This window comes from Tachyglossus aculeatus, chromosome 5 (assembly GCF_015852505.1).
Source record: "Tachyglossus aculeatus isolate mTacAcu1 chromosome 5, mTacAcu1.pri, whole genome shotgun sequence".
NCBI lineage: Eukaryota > Metazoa > Chordata > Mammalia > Monotremata > Tachyglossidae > Tachyglossus > Tachyglossus aculeatus.
Genome location: NC_052070.1, coordinates 28,885,109 through 28,906,859, shown reverse-complemented (window position 1 = coordinate 28,906,859; position 21,751 = coordinate 28,885,109). Strand labels below are relative to the sequence as shown.

The 21,751-nt window shown below is 42.2% G+C and overlaps 1 protein-coding gene and 1 non-coding gene across 2 annotated transcripts in view; one reads left to right on the top strand and one right to left on the bottom strand.

The window, feature by feature from the left end:
• Positions 1-21,751, bottom strand: part of CCDC102B (coiled-coil domain containing 102B) — a 567,334-nt gene that overhangs the window by 280,810 nt on the left and 264,773 nt on the right. The window lies entirely within an intron of this gene.
• Positions 710-847, top strand: LOC119929047. The gene has a single exon (XR_005451191.1). It is a non-coding gene; the product is annotated as a small nucleolar RNA SNORA7 (small nucleolar RNA).

Sequence of the window (21,751 nt, the reverse complement as noted above, 5' to 3'; positions counted from 1 at the left end):
CACTTGCCCAAGGTAACACAGCAGACAAATGGTGGAAACAGGATTAGAATCCAGGTTCTTCTGACTTCCGGCCCATGTTCTTTCCACTAGGCCATGCTGCTTCTCTCCTTCACTTAAGAAGAGTAACTTATTTCCTGATTTCTTCCTGCCAGTCTGGTCTGTCTGCTTGGTGGCCTCCCAATAGTCAACTGCCATGTCACATTTAATAAGACTGTGCTTCTTGGTGTCTTTTAAATCATTGATACTGTCAACACAGCTTCCAAATGTCTCCTTTGGAAGCTTCTTGGGTGTCCCTGTGACACCCATTCTCTTCACATAATCTTCCCAGCGGAGCTATGCTATAAGAATTACTCTGATGCAGGTAAATTGACTGAGACTTCAGTATTGGTAATACTGTCCTGTCCTTGGATATCGAACAAGATTCATAGGTAACTCTGGGGAAATGCCTGAAGAAGCTGAATGTGTTTCCTCCAAGTCTCACTGCCATATTGGAGGGAAGGCACCGACTGCTTTATAGACCGTCAGGTCAGGGTGAAACTTCATTCACCGTTGTTGACATCTCCCAAGAAGCCATCCCAAGGGAACAGTACAAGACTGGGAGTTGGGAGACTGGGATGTGATCCAGGCTCCACTACTTGCCTGCTGTGTGAACTTAGGCAAATCACCTGACTTCTCTGTGCTTCAGTTTCCTCATATGTAACATGAATTCCCCCTCTCAGGATCGCACCTGGAGAGTTTCCAGTACTCTACCAGTCTCGGCGATGGGAGGGAGAGTCAAGCAGAGGCATATACATCCCATCCCTAGCTTGACCAGTGGCTAGCAAGTGGAAGGCAATCTGCTACAAGTCAAAACTCACCTCTGCTGGGCAGCAGAGGCACGGGAGAAAGTCTAGGGCAAAGACTCAAGTTTACTGCGTGGAAGAAGGCAATGGTAAGCCACTTCCATATTTTTACCAAGAAAACTATGTGGATACACTACCAAAACGATTGCAGCTGGAGGTGGTGCATTCTGGAAGAGATGTGTCCATGAAGTCAGTACGGGTAGGAGATGACTCGACAGGTAAGAGAAGACAAAATGAACTTTCCTGGATTCTCCATTATGGGTGATGTTGAGATAGAGCCATGGTTATGACCAAGATTCCTTAGTCCATAATTATTAGTTCCTATACCAAGCAGTCACCTGTAGGCAGTCATTCCTTCAAATCCAGGTCTACTAAAGCTTATTTAGTTCTATCAAACCAAAGAAGAATTCATTAACTGATACATCAGGATTGTTTTTAGTGGATTTTAAGGAGCAAATCTATCTATAATCAAAGACTGAGAAGCATTCTTGGTAATGAAGCATGAAATAATGTTGGCTCTCAAAAGATGATTTTCCCTGAATGCAATGCAGTCCATGAATGCAAAGAAACAGACGGTTCATAATGACAGTCATCTATGAAAGAATTTTAGTTGTCACATAGCAAAATGAACTATGTGTGCTTTCTGCTTGTCATAATATGAAAGACTCACCCAGTGGATTTCTAGAGGCAAATTTCTGGAAATCAGAAGTTTTTACACTCGGAAATCATATATTCCTTAACTCTATGCTCAGGGTTTGTTTGTAAGCACTGTGACTTTTGAGGACTAACACTCCTATTTCATGACAACTTCATTTTTTAAAGTTTCTCTATTGAGCCTATTTCTGAAGAAGCATTCTATGCTTTGCCTGCTAGGTGTGGATATAAACAAAATCTACGCTCTTAGTTCCAATTACAGTGGCTCACGGACAGCATAGGCTAGCTCACGCCTACACGTTTGCAACTTGGTGGGTCAAGTGGGGCAGAACAGGTATCACTCATCTCCAGATCATGAGACAGGACTTCTGGAAAGGTCAGTGAGGGAGCAATGGAAAGAGCACAGGATTGGGAGCCAGGACATCTAGGTGCTGATTCCAGTTCACCCCCTGGTCTGCTGTGTGACCTCAAGCCAGTGACTTGACCGCTCTGTGCCTCAGTTTCCTCATCTGTCAAATGTAGATAAGAAACCTTCTCTCCCTGACCTCTGAGATTGTGGGCCCCTTTTTGAGTGGGACAATGTTTTGACCTGCTTTTCTGTCTTTGACTCTCTCAGAGCAGTGGAGTAAATGCTTACGGAAGGCCGTAACTAATTAGCAGTGAGTGTCCAGCCATGGGGACTGAGCCATGAGGTCGACCCCATAGCCCAGGGGTTGTCTGGGGCCCAGTAGAGAGCCTAAAGATGCTCTCTCTCTTCCCTGCAGTGGTTGTAGTGGATCTGGGACCATGTCTCAATGTCCTGGTACTTTTTCCAGAACTTAATGTCATTAATCCTACCACTACTACTATTGCTACTACCAGTCACAGAAAGAGCACGGGCCTGGGAATCAAAGGACGTGGGTTCTAATTCTGGCTCTTCCACATCATCAGTCGTATTTATTGAGTGCTTACTATGTGCAGAGCACTGTACTAAGCGCTTGGGAAGTACAAATTGGCAACATATAGAGACAGTCCCTACCCAACAGGGGGCTCACAGTCTAAAAGGGGGAGACAGAGAACAAAACCAAGCATACTAACAAAATAAAATAAAAAGAATAGATATGTACAAGTAAAATAAATAAATAGAGTAATAAATATGTACAAACATATATACATATATACAGGTGCTGTGGGGAAGGGAAGGAGGTAAGATGGGGGGATGGAGAGGGGGATGAGGGGGAGAGGAAGGAAGGGGCTCAGTCTTGTCTGCTGTGTCTGCTGTGTGACCTTGGGTAAGTCACTTAACTCCTTTGGGCCTCAATTTCCTCATCTGTAAAATGGGGATTAAGACATTGTGAGCCCTATACAGCGTGGCTCAGTGGAAAGAGCACGGGGTTGGGAGTCAGAGGTCATGGGTTCTAATCCCAGCTCCACCACTTGTCAGCTGTGTGACTTTGGCCAAGTCAATTAACTTCTCTGGGCTTCAGTTCCCTGATCTGTAAAATGGGGTTATGACTGTGAGCCCCACATGGGACAACCTGATCACCTTGTATCCTCCCCAGTGCTTAGAATAGTGCTTTGCACATAGTAAGCGCTTAACAAATGCCATTGTTATTATTATTATTATCATTATTATTATTACTGGGAGTATAGGGCTTGACACATAATAAGAGTTTACTGAATACCACGATTATTATTATTATTATTATTGCTGCTACCACCTCTAGAATCGATACTCTGATTTTTAAATAATATTTCTTCAATGCTTACTCTATTCTAAGAGCTGGAGTAGAAATAAGGTTATAAAATTGGGCACAGTTTGTGTACCACACAGGGCCTCACAATCCACCTTACCCATTTTACCCAAAAGGAACCTGAGGGTTAAGGAAGTTAAGATACTTTCTCCAAAACACAAAATATGCCAGTAACTCCTAGTCCTGAGCTCTTAACGCTGGAACTCACTGTTTCCAATGCAACTACTACTACTGCTGCTGCTGCTACTACTACTCAGTGGAAAGGGCACGGGCTTTGGAGTCAGAGGTCATGGGTTCAAATCCCAGCTCTGCCAATTGTCAGCTGTGTGACTTTGGGCAAGTCACTTAACTTCTCTGAGCCTCAGTTCCCTCATCTGTAAAATGGGGATTAAGACTGTGAGCCCTCCGTGTGACAACCTGATCACCTTGTAACCTCCCCAGCGCTTAGAACAGGGCTTTGAACATAGTAAGCGCTTAATAAATGCCATTATTATTATTATTATTACTACCGCTGCTGCAGGTGGTATTACTACTACCATTATAATTGAAATAGCCTGTTGCACTTGGCTAGGGAAAATAAATTAGGGTTGGTTTCAAGAGGGAAAAACAGGGACACACTGCTCAGTCAGTCAGTCGGTCGTATTTATTGAGCACTCACTGCATGTAGAGCACTGTACTAAGTGCTTGGGAGAGTACAATATAACAAAGACATTCCCTGCCCACAGAGAGTTTACAGTCTAGAGAGAGAAATGGACTGTGGGGCTGAAATGTGCTGACTGGGTTCTGTGATTCTTTTATTTGGTGCAATGATATTAAGGTCCATAATATCCATAGTGGTGGTCTAGACTCAGAATAAAAATAAAATAATCAACAATGGATGTTTCCCGCTCATCTAATGGACCCACAGCCAGGCAGCCATCCAAAGACCAATTGGAAAAGGGGCAGTGTAAGATTCATCCTGGTATTGGAGAGGGGCTGCTCACACACAATTCATTACTAAAAGCAGTGTGGCTTCAGTGGAAAGAGCCCGGGCTTGGGAGTCAGAGGTCATGGGTTCAAATCCCGGCTCCGCCAATTGTCAGCTGTGTGACCTTGGGCAAGTCACTTAACTTCTCTGGGCCTCAGTTTCCCCATCTGTAAAATGGGGATGAAGACTGTGAGCCCCACGTGGGACAACCTGATAATCTTGTTTTTATCCCAGCACTTAGAACAGTGCTTGACACATAGTAAGCACTTAACAAAATACCATCGTTATTATTATTACTCAGTAAGGGAACTTTTGCAAGCAGCCCTGAACTTCCTACGATTACTCATTCCTGTCAATCTCTTACCAAACATTGCATCCATTTCTCTAGAGCCTGGTAAGACTGCTTCTGGAAACCAATTTTAAGAAAATCATTCCCTCAATCAATTTTTTAACATCCGCCTCCCCTTCTAGACTGTAAGCGAGAAGCAGCGGGGTGAGGTGGATAGAGCACAGGCCAGGGATTCAGAAGGTCCTGGGTTCTAATCTTGGCTCTGCCACTTGTCTGCTGTGTGATCTTGGGCAAGTCACTTCACTTTTCTGGCCTTAGTTACCTCATCTGTAAAATGGGGATTGAGACTGTGAGCGCCATGTGGGACAGGGACTGTGTCCAACATGATGTGCTCATATCCACCCCAGCACTTAGTTCAGTGCCTGGCACATTGTAACCACTTAACAAATACCACAATTATTATTATTATTATCTTTATTAAGTTTTTTGTGGAAAGGGATCATGTCAGGGACATGATCCCACCAACTCTATCGTATTGTACTCTCCCGAGTGCTTAGTATAGCACTGCATGCATACAGTAAGAGCTCCGAAAATACTGCTGATTGACAGTATTTATTGACACTAGCTGAGGCAGAACACTTAACTAAGTGCTTTAGAAAGCACAGTACATGTTCACTGTCTTCAAGAGTTTCCTGTCTAATAGAGAAATCAATCAATCAATCGTATTTATTGAGCACTTACTATGTGCAGAGCACTGTACTAAGCACTTGGGAAGTACAAATTGGCAACACATAGAGACAGTCCCTACCCAACAGTGGGCTCACAGTCTAAAAGGGGGAGACGGAGAACAAAACCAAACATACCAACAAAATAAAATAAATAGGATAGAAATGTACAAGTAAAATAAATAAATAAATAAATAAATAGAGTAATAAATATGTACAACCATATATACATATATACAGGTGCTGTGGGGAAGGGAAGGAGGTAAGACACGGGGGGAATGGAGACGGGGGACGAGGGGGAGAGGAAGGAAGGGGCTCAGTGTGGGAAGGCCTCCTGGAGGAGGTGAGCTCTCAGCAGGGCCTTGAAGGGAGGAAGAGAGCTAGCTTGGAGGAGGGGCAGAGGGAGGGCATTCCAGGCCCGGGGGATGACGTGGGCCGGGGGTCGATGGCGGGACAGGCGAGAACGAGGTACAGTGAGGAGATTAGCAGTGGAGGAGCGGAGGGTGCGGGCTGGGCAGTAGAAGGAGAGAAGGGAGGTGAGGTAGGAGGGGGCGAGGTGATGGACAGCCTTGAAGCCCAGGGTGAGGAGTTTCTGCCTGATGCGTAGATTGATTGGTAGCCATTGGAGGTTTTTGAGGAGGGGAGTAATATGCCCAGAGCGTTTCTGGACAAAGATAATCCGGGCAGCAGCATGAAGTATGGATTGAAGTGGAGAGAGACACGAGGATGGGAGATCAGAGAGAAGGCTGATGCAGTAGTCCAGACGGGATAGGATGAGAGCTTGAATGAGCAGGGTAGCGGTTTGGATGGAGAGGAAAGGGCGGATCTTGGCAATGTTGCGGAGCTGAGACCGGCAGGTTTTGGTGACGGCTTGGATGTGAGGGGTGAATGAGAGAGCGGAGTCGAGGATGATACCAAGGTTGCGGGCTTCTGAGACGGGAAGGATGGTAGAAATACCTCTTCCCAGAGCTTTATCATCTGGGTTAAGGCATAGTCCAAAGACCGCTATATTCTCCTTTAATGAGTACAAAAATAAAAGGGTAAAATGAATGTGACAATATTCCCTTACCACTGGAAAGTGACAAACCGCAGCTGCACTTGCAAACACTCTATATTTGGAAAACTCCAACTCCTTTTTCCACTAATGCAAGAAGAATAACTGCCTCCTCAGATATTAATGAAGAGTGTGGTTCAAACTACCAGTTAAAACATGTTACATAATAAAATTTGAACGGGTCATTTTTAGAAATGCTAAAATTTAGGAAAAAAGTAATTCATTCTTTCCCCCAAGATATGACACTATTGAAAATCATATTTCCAAAAAGTATCTAACTGAATTGCCCCTCTAGAACATGTATATTTCAAATTTTTCCTGTTGAGAAAAAGACAGCACCGCCATCCTCCCTATCTCACAATCCTGTAACTCTGGTGTTCTCCTCTACTCATCTCTCTCATTCAACCTACATATTCACCCTGTCACCAAATCCTGTCCATTCAACCTTCACAACATAGGTAAAATCCACCCTTTCCTCTCCATCCAAACTACTACCCCATTAATAATAATAATAATGATGATGATGGTATTTGTTAAGCACTTACTATATGTCAAGCACTGTTCAAGGCGCTGGGGTAGATACAGGGTAATCAGGTTGTCCCACGTGGGGTTCACACTTTTAATCCCCATTTTACAGATGAGGTAACTGAGGCCCAGAGAAGTGAAGTGACTTGCCCCAGGTCACACAGCAGACAAGTGGCAGTGCCGAGATTAGAACCCACAACCTCTGACTCCCAAGCCCGGGCTCTTGCCACTGAGCCATGCTGTTAATCCAAGCTCTTCTCCTATACCACCTTGATTACTATGTCAGCCTCCCTGCTGACCTCCCTACCTTCTGTTTATCCCCATTTCAGTCCATACTTCATTCTGTTGCCGGGATCATTTTTCTCCAAAAATGTTCAGTCCATATTTCCCCACTTCTCAAGAAACTCCAGTGGTTACATATACATTGTACATTGTACTGCATCAGACCCTCTTTACCATCGCATTTAGAGCACTCAGTCACTTTGACCCCTCCTACCTTACCTCTATGATTTCCTACTATAATCCAGCCCACACTCACTCACTCATTCATTCATTCAGTCGTATTTATTGAGCACTTACTGTGTGCAGAGCACTGTACTAAGCGCTTGGAAAGTACAATTAGGCAACAGATAGAGACAATCGCTTACAACAACAGGCTCGTGGTCTAGATTCCTCTAATGCCAACCTACTCATTCACTCTCTGCTGACTCTTTGCCCAGATCCTTCTTCTGGCCTGGAAGTTCCCCCTTCTTTACACTGGCCAGACAATTACTCTCCCCACCTTCAAAGCCTATTAAAAACACATTTCCTCCAAGAGGCCTTCTCCAACTACACCCGCATTTCCTCTTCTCCCACTCCCTTCTGCATCATCCTTGCAGTTGGATTTGCACCCTTTATTCATCCCTCCCTCAGCCCCACACTGTTCATGTAGTTGTCTATAATTTATTTAAATTAATATCTGTCTCCACTTACAGATTGTAAACTCGTTGTGGCCAGGTAACATGTCTACCTACTCTATTATACTGTACTCTCTCAAGAGCTTAGTACAGCACTCAATGATAGTAAGTTCTCAATAAATACAATTAATTGTTTGATTGATTGAAATTCTGTTAAGTAGACCTCCTGTAGTTCTAGGTGTGAGAGAAGAGAAGTTTACGTCTCACTTGATGCATCAGTTGTCCTTGCAGTTTTCTACAAGTTAATTGGTCAAAGGGCAGATTTGATTTTAAAATTATTTTGAAAAGCTTCCATTGAATGCATCCAGAAAGACAGAGGTGACATTGTTACCTCGACTTGAAATATAAAGAAGGGTTGTTTTTCCCCCCACATTTATGTACAGACCCATAATATTCTGTTACTTCACCTACCTGTAATTGGTTTTAATGAATGTCTCCTCTGTCTGTTTACTTGAGAGCAGGGAGCATGGTCTATGTACGCTCCCGTGAGCTTAGCACAGTGTTATGCACACAGTAAAGTGCTCAGTGGTATTTAATTGATTGACTGATTGATTGGTTGTTTCAAGCAGGGGGGGAGGGGGCTAGTGCTTTGCACATAGTAAGCGCTTAACAAATGCCATCATTATTATTATTATTAAAAATCATTGTTCAATCCACTTCCCAAGACATCAGAAAAAGAAAGTTCCTGTTTTACTTGAAAAGTAGCCAAGATAAACTTTCTGGAGAGAAGAATCCTTGAATGTGTGGGTCCCTGTCCAATTTGAGGAAAAAGCTGGAGTGAGACACAAGTGGAAAGATGCTTGTTCATGATGGTTGCAGTAGTACTGAATGGTATAGAATGGTTTAAAGCCAAAAGTAGTGGTAGTTCACTTTTCATATTCACCACTCTTGAGAAATTAAAAACCCATCCAACAGAAGATCAATGACCCGAACCCACCAACAATCCGGTCGCAAACCAAAACAACGGACAATTTACAGAGTAAGTCCTTCTTACCCTATGTCCAGACTAGAACCCAAACCCATTTCAACAGTGAAAAATGTAGAAACCACCACCCGTGAAGGTTTAACTCAAAGTTTCAATGTTTTGGTGTAACCACATTTCATAGATTAGTTCCAACTGTTATGCTGCTTCCTGGTCTTTCTTATTTTGAGAGGTAAAAGACCTCTTAGCCTTTGACGTTACTTCATTGGTAACCTCTGGGATTTAATGTCAATTGGTAGGCTGAGAGTGGCACTTTCTGGGCTAGGGAAGATTTTTTCACCGCGTAGCTTCCTCTTTATCAGTTTGCTTATCTGGAGTGCCCCTAGTTGACTGCCACTGTGGACTGTAATCAGCTGGAGAAATTCTGGTTCAATTAGAGCCTTTCTTTTCTAACTCACATCTAGTGTCCTTTGAGAAAGGCTCCCCCAAGATGATTCCATTCTGGATCTTGTTGAACTGCTACCCTATCCCTATTTTGGGAGATCCAATCACTTAATCATGTTTATTGAGTGCTTGCTGTGTACCAAGCACTGTACTAAGCACTTGGGAGAGCAGAATATAAGAGAGACGGTAAGCACATTCCCTGATGTTGAGATAACATTGCTTGGTTTTTTGGCCTCAGCTGAAAGCCGGGCAGTTACTCTTCTCCCCATCATGTCAGAAAACCCCCAAATGTGCTGATGGAATTTGCAAACCATCTCATCTAGGGTTGTGCCAGAAAAACATCTCTAGGAGTCTCCCAATTTCTGCTGAAATTTTTTCAAGAATCTACAAGTAAAAAAGTATTCTGTTTAATTACAGTTTCACTACCTACATGCCATTTCTTTCCACATCCTTGTCAAAATCCTTCTTAGCATTTAATCTCTAACAGGCTTGGTATCCTCATTAACTGGGTAAGAAACTCAATAATTGGTTATTATAGAGGAGCTCGGGTCAAACTCATCAACCCTGGGAGCCAACTCAGATTATTTTCTGAAGCGCAAGAGCCATGGGCACACAGCTTTTTTGTGTTTTGTATTTTTAATTGACAAGATGCCACTTATAATAAGGTGGGGCAGAGCCTGCTTGGAACAGTGGGCTGGGTGGGAAGAAGATAGTGGAAAAAGTTCAATTGCTCCCCAAAACCATGTCGGGTGGGGGTGAGTAGGAGTGAAAGCTAGTCTGAAGTCGACTCTTGGTAGGGAAGAGAGACATTAAGTGTGTGTTCACAGGAGCTGGATTATAACTATCCTTATAGTTAGAGGATGCTAGAGCCACACATTGCTTGAGAATTTCAGTTGGACATTCCCTTAGAGCATGGGTAGGTGAGTCCTCTGAAACCCACGCCTACTTTAGGCTGAAATAACAGTATTTTATTTTTTCATTTGATTTCTTCAGACATTCAGGCATAAGCAATCTTTAGAAACTCTATTTTAGGGGAAAACAGAGAGTGGAACAAATCCCGTGGTTTCTGTTTCAGAGTTTCAGCTTCAGAAAAGGATGACCTAGGCTACCCTAAGTAATACTTTTCATAAGCATTTCCTGGAGGGACAATTGCCTTCAGAGAAGGAAGGGAAATATCAACACTGCCAATCAATCAGTATCTTGGTGATGGATGGCAAAGGAAAGAACAATGGAAAGATGGGAGAGATTTTAAGAAAATGACTGAAAGCCCCACATTCATTCATTCAATTGTATTTACTGAGTGCTTACTGTGTGCAGAGCACTGTACTAAGCGCTTGGGAAGTACAAATTGGCAACATATATGAACACCGAGCCTCACCATGAGGGAGATTCCTTTGTTTCAAGCAGATTAAATGAGCCATTCATTCAATCAATCGTATTTATTGAGCACTTACTGTGCACAAAGCACTGTACTAAGCGCTTGGGAAGTACAAATTGGCAACATATATGAACACTGAGCCCCACCAGGAGGGAGATTCCTTTGTTTCAAGCAGATTAAATGAGCCATGTGTATCAGGCTGATGGGCTTTATCATGGGTGAATGGCAGAGCCATAAAAAGATAATAATACAAACAATTAGAGGGGTATTAGGTGGTGAGAGTAGTCATGGTATTTAACAAGCTTCTGAGTGCATCATACCATATCAGGTTGTTAGGAAAGTAGGATATTCATTCATTCAATTGTATTTATTGAGTGTTTACTGTGTGCCGAGCACTGTACTAAGCATTTGGGAGAGTACAATATTACAGAGTTGATAGCCCCATTCCCTGTCCACAGTGAGATTACGGTCTAGAGGGGGAGACTGACATTAATATAAATAAATACAATTACAGATATGTACACTAGTGCTGTGGGCTGCGGGGGGAGATGAATAAAGGGATTAAGTCAGGGGAGGCAGACGGGAGTGGGAGAAGAGGAAAGGGGGGCTTAGTTGTTCCCTGTCTATAAAAAATGTATCTGATGCTTAATAAGCAACCACCATTCATTCAGAGAAGCAGCGTGGCTAGAGAAGCAGCGTGGCTCAATGGAAAGAGCATGGGCTTTGGAGTCAGAGGTCATAGGTTCAAATCCCTGCTCCGCCAACTGTCAGTTGTGTGACTTTGGGCAAGTCACTTAACTTATCTGTGCCTCAATTACCTCATCTGTAAAATGGGGATTAAGACTGTGAGCCCCCCATGGGACAACCTGATCACCTTGTAACCTCCCCAGTGCTTAGAACAGTGCTCTGCACATAGTAAGCGCTTAATAAATGCCATCATTATTATTATTATTCATTGTTTCATTCAATCATATTTATTGAGCGCTTTCTGTATGCAGAGCACCATACTAAATGCTTGGGAGAGTACAACAGAACAATAAGCAGACACGTTCCCATTCTGAATCCCTTCAATTGGGTCTATTCATCCCCCAGGGCTCCCCCTTCTAGACTGTGAGCCTGCTGTTGGGTAGGGACCGTCTCTAGATGTTGCCAACTTGTACTTCCCAGGCGCTTAGTACAGTGCTGTGCACACAGTAAGCGCTCAATAAATACGATTGAATGAATCTCTTCAAACTCCAGAGGGAGGGAAGTCTCATTTGCAACCTCCTGAAGCATGGCCTAGTGGATAGAGCATGGGCCTGAGTGTCAGAAGGACCTGGGTTCTAATCCCAGCTCTGCCACTTGTTTGCAGTGTGATCTTGGGCAAGTCACTTCACTTTTCTGGGCCTCAGTTCCCTCATCTGTAAAATAGGGATTAAGACTGTGAGCCTCACATGGGAAAGGGACTGTGACCAGCCTGATTGTCTTGTATCTACCCCAGAGTTTAGACGCATAAACTGCCTAAAAATATTATTTTTATCATTATTATTATTAATGATAGCAGCTCAAGTTAAACCAAAGGTGGAACCAGTGGCCTGGACCCCCTCCATTGTCTACTGCTCCAGTCTATGCCTTCTTAGTACCCACAGTATGGGCATTTACTGAGCACCTCTTTATGCAGAGCACTTTACTAGGTGCTTCAATCCATCAGTCAATCATATTAATGGAGCACTTACCCTGTGCAGAGCACTGTACTAAGCACTTGGGAGAGTACAATATAGCACCAATGGTAGACATGTTCCCTGCCTACAAGGAGTTTACAGTCTAGAGGGTTGCTTGTGAAATACAGAATGAAAAAATATGTTCACCATCCACAAGGACCTTTCCCTCACATGGAGGAGGTAGGATTAAAAATCTTTATAGCAGGAGATAAAATAAACTATTCCCTGTCATCCACAGTAGTTTGTAAAGTACCCAGCATTTAGAACAGTGCTTGGCACTTCGTAAGCGCTTAACAAATACCATCATCATTTATTACTGCAGTTAGCATTGGAAGAAACTGAGGCTAAATTTCTATCCCCCGGGTGTTTAATTATTCCACATCCTCTATACTGTAAACTCCTTTTGGGCAGGGAATCTATCTACCAACTCTGTTATACTGTGCTCTCCCAAGTGTTTAGTAAAGTGCTCAGCACACAGTAAATATTCAATAAATGTGATTGATTAATTAATGGATTGATTCCACCCAATATTCTGTCACAAGCTCACCCATTTTTGCGGGGGGGCGGGGGGACTCAAACATAGATTCATCAAATTAAAATCTTGCTTCAATTAAGTGGGATGAAGTTGTTCTCTTGCTTTCAAATATTTACAATGTTCATATTAAACCATCAGTTTGGGGGAGATGGGTTCCTGAACAAGCAAGCAGCATGTGTCGGGGAAAAATGATTACTTTCCCTATGTATAGTCTATTTCGTAAAGTGAAATGTGCAGTGAAATGGTTTATAAATTAATATTGATTAACCACAAATAGTACATTTGTAAAATGATCTTGAAAAACATTTGGTATAAAAATGAAAGTTAAAAAGCCAGGAAAATAAATGGTTAGAAAGTCATAACAAAAACTGAAAGGAAAGGAATGAATGGAGCAAAATAAATGACTCTGTGTTTTCTGGGGGAATGTGGCCACCATTTGGCAAAATGAAGGGCTGAAAAGCTTTTTATTTGTATTCTTTGTCTTTGGCTTCCAAAACATGGTAATGTTTTTGTTGACTGCTTTATCATGTCCGGTATACACACAAGGAATGTGCTTATTTTGCGTTTGCTTGTTTCGAGTCCATGTGCTAGAACATTCCTGGTCTTTTCCTGAAATATTTTTTGTCAAAAATTGACTTGCTAATTAACCTATCTTTTCTTTCTTTTAAATTACGACTCAAACAACCATCACTATCCAACTCCCACCCTATAGAAAAGCTTCTGTAGTTAAGCAACCGTCCACCTTTCTGGCTAAGAATAGAGATTGCGTGGTTGCTTAGATACCTGCTGATGAAAGATGTGTGTGCCCAGGAGCAAATTGGATGTTGAAATAGCCTGATTTTTCATCAATAAGTACTAATCATATATGAAAGGCTATCTGTCTAGTGGCATCTTTAAGCATTTACTGTCTCACTTGAGAGGGAAGGCTAATTTTAGTTATCATCATACACAAATAGCTATTTCTCTGTCTGCCCAGATCTCCCATACATACAGAATGCAATGGGAGGGTAGGTAATATTCTTTTGAAGTAAAAAAGCCATGAAATTTTCCTGTGGGTTACCAGCTAATGGAAATGATTGGAATTATATTCACATTTTTTTTATCATTGGTACTCTGACGAATAGCTCCTTGAACTTCCGAGGCTGACTTTGTAGCTGTTGCTATTACTTCCACTAGTTCTCTGAGAACAGTTTGAGAAATTCCAAGTTCCATTTGGACTGTGGTTTCTGTCTGTTTGTATCTACCATCCAGCTAGGGCGTGTGGAAGCATGTGGTGGGGATGTGACCTCTCGTCAGCTGTGTGACTTTGGGCAAGTCACAACTTCTCTGGGCCTCAGTTACCTCCTCTGTAAAATGGGGATTAAGACTGTGAGCCCCACGTGGGACAACCTGATCACCTTGTAACATCCCTAGCGCTTAGAACAGTGCTTAGCACATAGTAAGCGCTTAATAAATGCCATCATTATTATTATTATTGTAAACTTATAAGAAATAATTATAATAATGATAACAATGAATAGTGCTATTTGTTGAGTGCTTCTTATGTGACTAGCACTGTGTTAAGCACTTGGATAGATACACAATTTTCAGGTCAAATTCAGTCCTCATCCCATATAAGGCTCACAAATTTTGTTTCCTTTAGATTGTGAACTCATTGTATACCAACTATATTCTACTCTCCCAAAAGCTTTGTATACTGCTCTGCATACAGCTAATGCACCACAAACACCACAGATTGATTATTGAATGTGGGACGTTTGGCTGCAGATAAAAGGAAGAAATTGTGTAAAGAAGCAGTGTGGCCTACGGAGTAGAGCATGGGCCGCAAGTCAGAAAGACCTGGGTTCTAATTCCAGCTCTGCCACTTCATTCATTCAATAGCATTTATTGAGCACTTACTATGTGCAGAGCACTGTACTAAGCGCCTGGGAAGTACAGGTCGGCGACATATAGGTGGTCCCTACCCAACAACAGGCTCACAGTCTAGAAGGTGGAGACAGACAACAAAACAAAACATGTGGACAGGTGTCAAGTCGTCAGAATAAATAGAATTAAAGCTAAATGCACATCATTAACAAAATAAATAGAATAGTAAATATGTACAAGTAAAATAGAGTAATAAATCTGTACAAACATATATACAGGTGCTGTGGGGAGGGGAAGGAGGTAGGACGGGGGGGATGGGGATGAGGAGAGGACACTTGCCTGTTGCGTGACCTTGGGCAAGTCACTTCACTTTTCTATGCCTCAGTTACCTCATCTGTAAAATGGGGATTAACACCGTGAGCGCCATGTGGGATGAGGACTCTGTCCAACCTGATTAGTTTGTGTCTACCCCAGAGCTTAGTACAGTGCCTGCCACAAGTAAGTGCCTAACAAGTGCCACAAAAAAAAAAACTGAAACGTTTTGCCCTAGACATATAATGATGGGGAAAAATGGCCAACTCCATAAACAGTCAGCAGGCCAAGGAACTAGCGTGGACTAGTGGAAAGAGCATGGGCTTAGGAATTGGAGGACCTGGGTTCTAATTCTGGGTCTGCCCATTGTTTGCTGTGTGACCTTGGGAAAGTCAACAGTTCCCTCATCTGTAAAATGGGGATTAAGACTGTGAGCTCCCCATGGGACAACCTGATCACCTTGTAACCTCCCCAGTGCTTAGAACAGTGCTTGGCACATAGTAAGCGCTTAATAAATGCCATCATAAAAAAAACCTGTAAAATGGGGATTAAATCCTACACCGTCCTATTTAGACTGTGAGCCCTCTGTGAGACAGGGACTGTGTCCAACCTGATAATCTTTTATCTACCCCAACACTTAGAATAGTGCATGTTGCATAGTAAATGCTTAACAAATACCATTTTTTTAAAAAAGCCTTTGGCAACATAGCATGGTCTAGTGGAGAAAGCACAGTGGGAGTCAGAAGACCCAGGTTTGAATCCAAGCTCCGCCACTGTGACCTACGGCTCTGCCATTGTATGGCCTCAGATTCAGCTATTCTAGGTCTGAGTCTCCTCATTCATTAAATGGGAATAAAGTAGATTATGATCCAATCAATGGTATTTATTGATTACTTACGATGAACTGAACACTGTTCTAAGCACTTTGGAGAGTGCAGTGCAAGAAAATCAGCAGACACATTCCCTGCCCATAATGAGCTTACAGTCCAGATCCCCCATATGGGATAAAGACTGTTTCTGATCTCATATTCTTGTATCAATCCCAATATTCACCACAGTGCTTCATAAATCCTATGATTGCTAGTAATGATTATTTTTACCACATGATGGATCCAGGTGACAGGGGACATTGGCTTAGTTTTTCCTTTCTATGGAGTTAAGATTTGGAGTGAACAACCCAATGGGAAACAGAGGAAAGAAAATATGAGTGGGCTTGTTTATGGAGCAATTATCCTTTCTTCAAGCCACTTTGGGACTGCCTCTCAAGTCCTCTTCTTCCCCACCGTGAGCTGATATGCTTTTGGGGTAATCAGCCAGGAGACAGTTCCTTGACCAAGCATTGGAAATCAAGCAGAAAAATATAATCACTTCAAAAAATCATACTGTGTAACGATTCATAATTTGAAGAAAAAATGTAAAAGGAACTCAACTGAAAGCTTTCTGCCTTGTTATCCTTGTCAATGGCTTTTCAGTTTGATGATTTTGAATTTTGAAATTTCCAAGTATTTCAGCTTTTAGGATATTTATCAATCAACCAATTGATGGTGTTTACTGGGTGATTAATATGTGCATAGAGCCATGAACGAAATGCTTGGAGGAATACACAGAGTAGGGAGAAGTGATCCATACCCTCAGCCAGTTGCAAAATGTAGAACCATTCATTCAATCGTATTTATTAAATGCTTACTGTGTGCAGAGCAATGTACTAAGTGCTTAGCACTGTACTAACAACTTCCAACTCCAAAGAGCAGGACAAGTTTGGCTAGCTCAATTCATGTAGCCCAAAACACAGAGCTACAAAGTTAATGTCTTACTGTTAACTCTTTATGTGAAGGGAATGTGTCTACCAACTCTGTTCATTCATTCAATCATATTTATTGAGCGCTTAACTGTGTGCAGAGCACTGTTGAATTGTACTCTCCCAAGCACTTAGTACAATGCCCCGTACATAGTAAGTGCTCAGTAAAACCCTTTGACAGATTGATTGTTCATCATCATCAATCGTATTTATTGAGCGCTTACTATGTGCAGAGCACTGTACTAAGCGCTTGGGAAGTACAAGTTGGCAACATATCATCATCATCAATCGTATTTATTGAGCGCTGTGTGCAGAGCTCTGGACTAATCCCTTGGGAAGTCCAAGTTGGCAACACATAGAGACAGTCCCTCCCCAACAGTGGGCTCACAGTCTAAAAGGGGGGGAGACAGAGGACAAAACCAAACATACTAACAAAATAAAATAAGTAGAATAGACATGTACAAGTAAAATAAATAAATAGAGTAATAAATCTGTACAAACATCTATCCATATATACAGGTGCTGTGGGGAAGGGAAGGAGGGAAGATGGGGGAGGGAAGGAGGGAAGATGGGGGAGGGAAGGAGGTATATTATATATATATATGTATATATATACATATATACTCTGCACACAGTAAGCGCTCAATAAATACGATTGATTGATCACTATTATCACTAACAATGAAAAACAGGCCAAGGCAGGGGGCCTAGGCGGTGTTGGCCATCCGGTCCTGTGGACTTCCGGTCTACCCCATGGACCACCCTGCCCCTTGCTCAGACAAAGGAAGAGGGGGGCCTATCATTCCTGACTCCCCGGGGGAAAAAACCCGATTAAAAATCCAAGCCTCCGACCACCGGCCCGACTTCAGGCCTTAGGCCTCGGGCTTCAGGCCTTGGGCCTCCTTAGGCCTCAGGCCGCCATCTTACTTCTTGAGCTCAGGGGGATGCGCCTTGCTCATCCTGCCGCCGGCCACGCGCTGGGACTGAACAAGTCCCATACACAGTGACTTTCCTCAGTCTTGTTGGCTGGATGGCGGGTGAGGAATTTTTCTCCTATGGTAGTTTCTTGTTAAGTATTTACTACGTGTCAAACTGCTCTAAATTCCGCGAGATACAAGTTAATTAGATTGGACAGGGACTCCCGATCTAAGTAGGAGGAAAACAAGATGCTAAACAAGGGCCAGTTTCAGTCAAAAATCTTGGCCACCTTGGCCCATTTGCTGAAATCACAGATGTCTCGTCCTCTGCAAACCCCAAACCACGGACCCTTTGGTCTTCCATGTGACCAGCCAAGAACAGAGCTGGAAACTGTAATCTCTGCTGCAATAAATATGCTCCAACTCAAGTTTCCAGTGGTTGGAAATACATATCAAAACTACTTAGTGGCCTAAATTGCCAGTTGCCTAATTCCCCAGTCGTATTAGCCAGGGTCAGTTTACCCATTACTCAGAGATGGGACTCTGGTCGCTTCAACACAAACACTCAATTTGATCCTGCCCGAAGTCAGACCTAACCTGATTCAGTCATGACTTTTGTCAAAGTACTAATTATTTCTATTTAGCTAACCATCCACCTCTGTGTCCTGCCACAGCAGTAAATCCCTAGATCTCCAGGGCCTTCTCATTCTCAATGAAGCCCAAAAAACAAGTGGACAGCCTGGAGAACCGTTGTCTGAATGGTTTAAGGAGCAGGAATAGAAAAGATGCTGACTTCCACATGAGCATTTTAAATGATTTGGAAAGTGCATGCTGTTTAAAAGTAGATCCTACTGATATTTATATATACATATATATATATATATATATATATATATATACTGATATATATATCAGTATGATATACTTTATCTTTATAATATAAATCTTTATAATTATAGATTATAAATCTTAGATATATATAGCGTGTGTGTATGTGTGTGTAGAGGGGTAGGGTCACAGAGAGAGACTAGTGGGGGGTGGGTGAGAGAGAGAGTGAAATCAGTTCTTCATTTTCAAATATGATACTATTAGCAGTAAGGCTCTGGCCAAGCATATTTCTCTTATGCAGAAGTTGCAAATTGATCACCACTTTCATATTGTTTGCACTTAAGCATAGATAAATGCTGGGCCAATGGATTTTTCCCATCACGCTTCTATCTCTGCTTTCAAAATTGCCTTGTGTTATCCTGATTTTAGTGAAGTCTTTGTTTAAGGAGAGTAGTTCTGCTGGAATAGTAGTTGTAATCATATTCATAATATTACCATCTGCAGAGCATTGTACTGAGTTCTGGGAAAGAATCCATGGGTGGAAATTAGACATGGACCCTGGCCCTCTGCTCCATGCCAGGCTGGTCTGCCTGCTTCTGATAATCTGTTAGGGTGCTTCATTATCTGAGATTATGTTTTCCTATATCTTTAGACCAATCACTGATCTGTGATGGATGGCACATGTCCACTTTCAGCTCACCATTTATTTAAATTAATGTCTGTCTCCCCATCTAGACTGTAAGCTTGTTGAAGGCAGGGAATGTCTCTGTTATACTGTTTTAGTGTACTCTCCCAAGCACTTAGTACAGTGCTCTGCACACAGTAAGCACTCAATGAATATGATTGACTGACTGACATACAAGAGCTGTTTGGGTACCCCGCTGCTATCCATCAACCGTCCAATCAACAGCTAGATTTTATCCAAAAATTTGAAAATGGCTTCAGACCTATAATAATTTGCCATCTAATCTCAACTGACTTTTGTTTTCTTCCTAAAGGTTTTCTTTCATGTCAGTGGAAAAATTTGTTTTATGAGTAGCATAGCAATGTTAGATTTATAAGGATTTACTGTTCTGCCCTTATCCCACTGCCAACCCTGGATATGTTTCTATTCCTGCCAAATGTTTCAAAGGGGCCATGGGATTCATCTGGCTGTGTTTTGTATATCAGAGTCTGTAATGCCTCAAACCGATAACTCCCTATCATCCTACACAGTTGAATAAGTCACAGTTTTCCTCGGAAGGGCGTCCGCCATCAAAAGATTTGAGCTCTATGACTCTGGCATCCCACTTTAGCATTGCAGCAGATCTATAATAATAATAATAATAATAATTATGGTATTTGTTAAGCGCTTACTATATGCCAAGCACTGTTCTAAGCGCTGGGGTAGATATAGGTAATCAGGTTGTCCCACGTGGGGCTCACACTTTTAATCCCCATTTGACAGATGAAGTAACTGAGGCCCAGAGAAGTTAAGTGACTTGCCCCAGGTCACACAGCAGACAAGTGTGACCTCCCAGACTGAGCCCCCTTTTCCCTCTCCTTCTCCCCATCGCCCCCGCCCTACCTCCTTCCCCTCCCCACAGCACTTGTATATATGATAGTATGGATTTATTACTCTATTTTACTTGTACATATTTACTATTCTATTTATTTTGTTAATGATGTGCATATAGCTTTAATTCTATTTGTTCTGACAATTTTGGCACCTGTCTACATGTTTTGTTTTGTTGTCTGTCTCCCCCTTCTAGACTGTGAGCCCGTTGTTGGGTAGGAACCGTCTCTATATGTTGCTGACTTGTACTTCCCAAGTTCTTAGTACAGTGCTCTGCACACAGTAAGCAATCAATAAATACGATTGAATAAATGAATGAAAGTGACAGAGCTGGGATTAGAACCCATTTTCTCTGACTCCCAAGCCCGTGCTCTTTCCACTAAGCCATGCTGCTTCTCTAAAGAGAATATTTTGCTCTAGTGATGTATTGCTTTTACCCTATTAAATTAAACAACCGGTGAATGTGCAAAGGAAAGTTAGTTGAATACCAACTGTAATTTAATGGTTTGGAGCTGAGATGATGCTGCATTATTAAATGTTCCTCCAGAATATTTTCAGCTCCTTCAAAAGTACTGAAAAACATGCTGATTCTGCAGAAAATTTGTCAAGTAATGATAATTTATTTCAACCTGCTAGTTTTTAGCTTCCTGGTTCGTGTATTCACGCTTCGCAGGCATCATAAACACATTTAGTTTAATAGCATGTGTCACTTAAAAGAGCATCGTTACTCTACAGAGATCGAGTCCTTGGTTTCCAAAGTACTTAGCACACCAGAACAGCTCCTAATTAGACTAAAATGTATGGGAACACCATTACAAGAAGTTTTCATTATAACCAAGAGAAATATAAAGGTCTAGTAGATGAACTGGAAAACTCAGCGTCTAAGACATCAGGTCCCGATGCACCAACGATAAATACCTGCCCAGTGCCCAAGGGGCAGCCATTTGAATAGGAGATGAGAACAAAGGTGTCTGTGGAATTTTTACCACAGCTGAAATGAAATACGCAGGTCTTCTTTAGTCCATTAATAAGGACTAATTGTAGACAAAAAAACCCATCATTTTATTGTCTCTGCTGAAGCATCTCTTGATATTTATGCTGAAATGAGCCTACAGTCTGGCAAGGTCAACTAGCCTTTAGGGATTAGGGATGGGGAAAATGAAGAATGGTGAAGCAGAGTGTGGAAGCAGAAGCTGCTGGTCCAGAACTAACCCACTGATTGGTAAAATAGTAATATTTCTTGAGCACCTCCTGGGTGCTGAGAGCACTGTACTGAACCCTTGGGAAAAGGTTCTCGCCCTCAAGGAGTTTACAATCTAATGAAGGAGACAGGAAGACAGAAAATGTTTCCAAGAGTGAGTGTGGGGGAAAAAGCATAGATAGGACCGGAAATATCACAGTGTGGAAAAATGAATAGAGAAAGTAAAGCCATCTATGAGTGCTAAAGGGAAATAGAACACTTCCAATTAGCAGGTTACACAGAGTGAATTCACTGCATAATTGTTCATCTGTCACATAATAATAATAATAATAATAACAATGGTATTTGTTAAGCACTTACTATGTGTCAAGCACAGTTCCAAGCACTGGGGTAGATACAAATTAACCAGGGTGGCCAAAGTCCATACCCAACTTGGGGCTCAGAGCTCTAATTCCCATTTTACAAATGAGGATAACTGAAGCTCAGAGAAGTCAAGTGACTTTCCGAAGATCACACAGCAGACAGGTGCCAGATCTCAGATTAGAATCCA